This window comes from Malus sylvestris, chromosome 1 (genome assembly GCF_916048215.2).
Source record: "Malus sylvestris chromosome 1, drMalSylv7.2, whole genome shotgun sequence".
NCBI classification, from domain to species: Eukaryota; Viridiplantae; Streptophyta; class Magnoliopsida; order Rosales; family Rosaceae; genus Malus; species Malus sylvestris.
The window spans coordinates 18,332,686-18,339,406 of NC_062260.1; positions in this window are offsets into that span (position 1 = coordinate 18,332,686).

Below are 6,721 nucleotides of genomic sequence, written 5' to 3' on the forward strand. Positions count from 1 at the left end.
TAGATTCAGGTTCGTCCCGGGCGATGGTTTGGTGTTGGCATAGGGCTTGGAGTGTGTTTCCTCTGGCTATTTAGCACAGGGATGGGGAGCCGGCATGGGGCCTGAAGTGTATTTTCCTCTGACTGTCTGCTTAGAGACGGGGAGTTGGCATGGGACCTGGGGGTTATCGGACAATTCACTAGTGATTATTATATATAAAAGTTATGATTTGAGATATTGCACGACATGCTAGGTTTCGGAAAACCTATGTTTATCATGATATATATGTGTTTTCATAAAACATGGGGGTTAGTATGTTGATAACTGTTTTATTATATCTATATCAACTTGGTCCACTCATGTTTGTTTTGCGCCCCCTTCAGGACTTAGAATCGAGGCATACAATCCCGGCATCCAGAAACTTCCACATCGGCATCTTCAAGTCCTCTCGGTGCAAGACCCATCCTTTGTTTCATTAAATTTTATATTATTTCCTTCGGTACTCTAGTTAGTCGTATGCTCTAAACACGTTCCTTAAATGCATATTCTTGATTCTTTTATATTTATAAGTTTTATCTATTCCTTATTCTCAGCATTTGCACTCAACAAATGGCTTTCGTCACCCTCGGGTGTCGGCCAGCACGTGCCTATCCTTGTATTTAGAGAATATCAAGATTGGGGCATGTCAGATTGGTATCAGAGCAAGGTTTGTTCAGAGCATACTTAGGATTCTCTTATATTCTCGTAAAGTGTTGGTTTTGACATCATTTGGATGTCAGGACTTCTAGATTTGGTGTCATTCGGTGCAGTTGTGCGAACATTTCTCTGTTTGAATGGTCACCTTCTGGTTGAAATACAAGAATTCGTGTCAGGATTGTGCCTCATCGGTGACGTGTTTGAATTGTTGGATGACTTTCAGCTTTGGATCGATACTCTACGACGTGCATTCCCTAGGAATGACGGGCATGGTCGGTGTTACTTGGAAGCGACTTGTTTTAGAAATCTCAGTTTGAGGAAGTTTGGTCAAGACCAGCTGTAAATCCGAAATGGCGATGCCACTCGGCCACATGCATTTCCTAGGAATTGCGAGCAGAGCCGGCTTTGCATCGAAATCTTGGGAAACGAAAAAAAATAAAAAATAAAATATTGGTGGTACGAATTGGTTAAGACCAACTAGAGATCTGAAGCGATGATATCACTCTGCAACATGCGTTCCCTAGGAATGGCAGGCAGAGTCATATCTCTTGGAAATTGCTCGAAACATTCAAAGTGTGTGCTAAATAAACGAGTAAGTGCTAGTGGTGACGACGGTTAGTAGGTGGTAGTTGGTAGTTGGTGGGAGCAAATCAATGTTCTTGGACTCGTTTCAATTGAGGATATTCGTGTGAATCTTTAGAATGAATCTTCAGTGATTGTTATATCGATAACATTCTTGCTTATTCCAACGACGAAGTCAAGTTCATGAACCTTTGACCGTCAGCTTCACATCAAATTCTTCGAGTGTTGACTTCGTTTACATTAATTGTTTTTCTTGGGAAGCTCCTCGGAAGCACACGCTATTCTCACCAATTTCCAAATGGAGTTACGATTCTTCTTGTTGTTGTAGTTGGACTTGGATGGTGAAGATCTAGTCTTGTTTAGATAAACAAACTCCTTGAATTTCACCTGGGTCTGGTACTCGGTGGTAAACCTTAGCTCCTTGTTCACGTACCTTTCGGTGGAAGTGAACTTAGCCTCTTGCTTATAGCTTAACTGACCAGTGCTCTTGTCCACTAATTGTTCAGCCTTGTAATTTTCAATGAAATGGCTTGAGGCTTTACCATATTCATCATTTTACGAAGATCGAGCTTTACTCTGAACTTCTCTGGACTCTTTGAGCTTTGGATTACTCAAGGGCATCACTTTAAGGTAGCCAATTGTGTCACTGCATGCATACGCAAGCTGCTTCGTATCTTTCTTCTTCGTCATTCTGTTGATTCAGAGGTTTTATATTTAATTTTTGAACTTTGAAGCAGCTCTCACAAAGTATTATGAATTGTGAAATGTCTTTGGCGTCGTCAAATCTTATTAACAGTTCTTAACTATTCTTGAGCTTAGACCTATTTTCTTTTGGCTAAGAAACCAGTCGATCTTACTGTGATGATTAACCAAATAATCATAGACAGTGACTCTTATTTCTGCATCTTCGCCTTCATTTGCTTATTTGTTTCTCAATGTAAACTGGATCATGCCGGAACAATACACCGAGGGTGAAAAAAAAAACGTTTGTTCTCGGCATGGTTTCTGGTTTAATCCCGATATCTTGTACTCTAGACTTAATGGACTTGTTTTGACCCTTAAATTCTTGAGTGTTCTTTCAGCCTTCTCGACATGGTTTCTCGCTCAATCAGTGAGAAATTCACGATCGATCATTTTAGCGAAAGTGTGCACCCAATTCGTGTCGATTCGAACAGGAACGATAGGAGCATAACCTTTTCACAAGCTTACCAGACTTACCAGAAAGAGTTCCATGTAGGTGTGAAGTTAAGCCGTCTTTTGGTAAGAGATTGGTGAAGATTGTAGTGTAAGTGATTAGTTGATTGCATCACTATCTTCACGCTAAATTGAATAGTCACCACTCATTATTTTGCTACAATTCATAACCATCATATCTTACTCTAGTAGACCTTTTCGATGATGTGATGTGTTCCCCTCAACGCAGCTTTCCACTACCTCTCACCAGGATCCTTCGGTTCGAGAGCACATGGGCGTGAGGTTTTAGCGGTCTTTTAGTAAGAGTTAGTTGAAGGTTTTAGTACGGAAGGTCAGCATATTGTATCACCATCTGACTAGAATTCATAGGCATCACATCGGTTATTTTCCAACGATACGTGTTCGTCTCAACGCATATTTCCACTGCTTCACTTCTGAACCTTATTGTTGTGAGTACATGGTTGTCGAAACACTTCTAGCAGATTTGTTTGGTGCATTCTGGGATGGCACTATAGCACGGTCGAGGCGAGAATTGGATAATCTTTACACTTCTCTCGAAAGGTGTGTGCTCTCTTTGGTTGTTAGGATGATCATTTGCGAGTTCTTCTTTCCACCAACTTTGGCCTTGTTTGACTAGAAATCTGCAACTAAGCAAAAATGGAGAGGTGGATTGAGCACTACAACAGCTCCCTAGAGATACTGCTTGTTGGGAAAGATGACTTCTCGTTTTCTGCTTGCTTGACTCGAGTTTTTGGGTCTACTACTAACATGGTAGCCACTTCTCTTGAATCCCAAGGTACATTTTTCAAAAGGGTTCTTTACTAGTGAAACATTGGAGTAGTTGGTCACATTTGGAAGAACTAAAGAGGATAGGATGCTTGGTGTTGGATAGAGTTTTACGACGATAGTTTCTGTTTTGTTCAGTTTGGGGTATGGCACTTTTGCGACATGGTACGAGGGTTTTTACATGCAACACTAGTTGGCAGGGGAGTATTGTGAACTGGTATTCGGAGGATCGAATTTACGATGTGTGAAATTGTGCACCCTCAGGAAATTACTGCTTGCTTATCGAGACAACAATGTGTTATCGATATTGCAGGCTGCAGACCGTTGTATCGATAACTTATTTGTTGGGTTCGTTAAGAAAGTGGGCAGGACAATCTGTCTTCAGCGGTTGTGCAGAATTGTTATACTTGGGACTCTAACCAAAGACTCATGTTCTCGAAGTGCGTTACGTTTTGTATGCTTAGGCGAGACCCACTCTCATTTTCTAGTTTTGGTTTTCCGTATAAGTATTTTAACTTCATTTACTTTAGTTATTTGTTTTTGGCGTTACAAATGTTTTGGGGGAAGTATTTCCGTTTTCAGTTTTAAGTTCAGCACGAGTTTTCGACCTATATGTTAGTACATATCTATTTTTGACGCTATAGTATTTTGCGTATTTATTTTTGACCTTATGTCAATATATGTTTTTGACTTTATATCTTATTAAAGTATGTTTTCTACTTTTACACTGATGGGGAAGAAACTAAGAGCTTGGAGGTATGATAGAGGATTTTGCAACCCGCTCGCGACGGTGTGGCATATTCTCTTTGATGCATCCACTCTGACTTGATTTCTCTTTATACATATATTCTTCTTACTATTTTCGAATATTTCAGTTTAGTAAGTGATTTTAAATTTCGGGGACGAAATTATTTTAAGGGGGTTAGATTGTTACACCCACCCCTAATTTAAATTGTATTTCACTAAGTTTGAGATTATCTTGCTTTTAAAATTGTTTTTGGGTCTTAATTAGTGTGCCCAAAGGGCCCACCCCTTGATTTTTTCCCCAGTGACCCCTTCTTCTTTCTTCTCTTCTTCTCTGCACACTCCATTCTCTCTCTCGAAACCCACTCATCTCTCTCCCTCTCTATCACCATGAGCACCCACACACACACACACACCCACCACCACAACTACCTAGCTACGACACTACCATCACCTTTGGAACTTTCTTCTCTCTCTTCCCCGTCTCGGCGAAGCTCCAAGACACCCAGAGAACACCCAAGTCTCCCCCGACACCTCCGGTGACTTTCGAGACAATTGCCGGCCAAACCAAGGTGAGTTGGCAGGCATGCAAGGTATCAATCTTTTCGTCTCGCTGAGTACTACAACTTCCCTTTTTGTTTCACCCAATTTCGTTGAGTATTGAAGAAGTTATATCCATTTGAATCTTACCCAGTTTCCAGCGAGTCCGACGGCTTTCGAGGCGTTTGCCGGCCAAATCACGACGCTTTAGACGTCGTGAAAGATACCATTCTCTTCGTCTCTTCGAGGGCTACAATTTCCATTTTTTGAATCACTTGATTTCGTTGAGTATTGACAAAGTTATAGACGTTTAAAATTTGTCTAGATTTCCAGCTGAAATCCAACCTTCTCTTTCAATTGGGTCGGACAACCCATGTTCTGAGCTTAGGCCGGGCTTTCAAGCCTAGATCCTTTTGAACCAGGCCCTTTGGGCCGTGCCCAACATAGGGCCGTAGGCCCGTTATCCTTTTAAACCCAACCAAAATCCTTTAATCTATTTATATTTATTTATTTAGTTTTATAAAAACCCAAAAGAACTGGGATGGACCTTTAAGCCCAAGCCCCTTTTTGTGCAGCCTAGGGCCTTTGGCCCATTGCCCCAAAACCCATCAGATATGGCCTTTGGGCCTTGGACCCCTTTTATTTATTTTTGTATTTTATTTGTTTGAAACTAAACCCTTTAACATTTTAAAACCCTTAACCTAATCCTCTAACCTATTAACCCAAAACCCTTTTTAAATTAGAAAACCCTTAACCCATTATCCTAAGCCCAACCTACCTAAACCTAAACCCTAAACCCCTAAGTCCAGACGCTAAACCCTAGCCGGCCCAAAACCCTTTATGGGGAATATTCCGTTAGGGAGTATTCTATTAGTGTTTATGAAATTTAACCGGGACCCTTCTTAGGTAATTCGACGTTCTGAATCCGTTTCCAACATCCGCTTTCCCAAATTCAATTGTTATAATAGAGTTTTATTAATTGGACCATTTATGTGCTTAAGGGCAATATTTGTGGCGTTTCTATCTTCGCTAGTTGCGTGGCTTTTCGGCAGCTAAGTACTGTGAGTGAACCCCTTCTAAAAATGCATATTTTAATAGTAGAAATGCATACATGAAAAGCATGATTTGATGATTACGTTTTATGAAACGTTTTGTGAGATAACATGCTTACTGAGGCTAGTTTGAATTATTACTATTTTTCATATAACTCATGTTCTTATAGAATATCTGATGGATGACGATATGATATTTAGAACATATTTCGAACACTTCTTTATAGTATAGATGATGGATGACTTTATACTATGAAGTTGTTTTTCAATATATATATGTTCAATGGTTTTGTACTTACCTAGTGGTCATTTCCGTTATGGGACGTAGGGATAGATTCTGGTCCGTCCCAGGCGACGGTTTGGTGTTGGCATAAGGCCTGGAGTGTGTTTCCTCTGGCTATTTAGCACAGGATGGGGAGCCGGCATGGTACCTGGGGGTTATCGGACAATTCACTAGTGATTACTATATATAAAAGTTATGATTTCAGATATTGCACGACATGCTAGGTTTCGGAAAACCTATGTTTATCATGATATATATGTGTTTTCATAAAACCTGGGGGTTAGTATGTTGATAATTGTTTTATTATATCTATATCAACTTGGTCCACTCATGTTTGTTTTGCGCCCCCTTCAGGACTTAGAATCGAGGCATACAATCCCGGCGTCCAGAAACTTCCGCATCGGCATCTTCAAGTCCCCTCGGTGCAAGACCCATCCTTTGTTTCATTAAATTTTATATTATTTCTTTCGGTGTTTTAGTTAGTCGTATGCTCTGAACACGTTCTTTAAATGCATATTCTTGATTCTTTTATATTTATAAGTCTTATCTATTCCTTATTCTCAGCATTTGCACTCAACAAATGGCTTTCGTCATCCTCGGGTGTCGGCTAGCACGTGCTTATCCTGATATTCGGGGAATATCAGGATCGGGGCGTGTCACCAAGAGTTCCAGGATCTTGATGACAACCATGTTGGTTTGGACATCAACTCCTTTACGTCTAATGCTTCGAGCACCACTGGGTATTGGAGTGGCGAACTTGATCAAGATTTCAACGAGTTGAAGCTCAATAATGGAATTAACTATCAAGTGTTGATTGATTTTATAGGCTCGAGAATTAACATGACCATGGCTCGTGCCGGTGTGG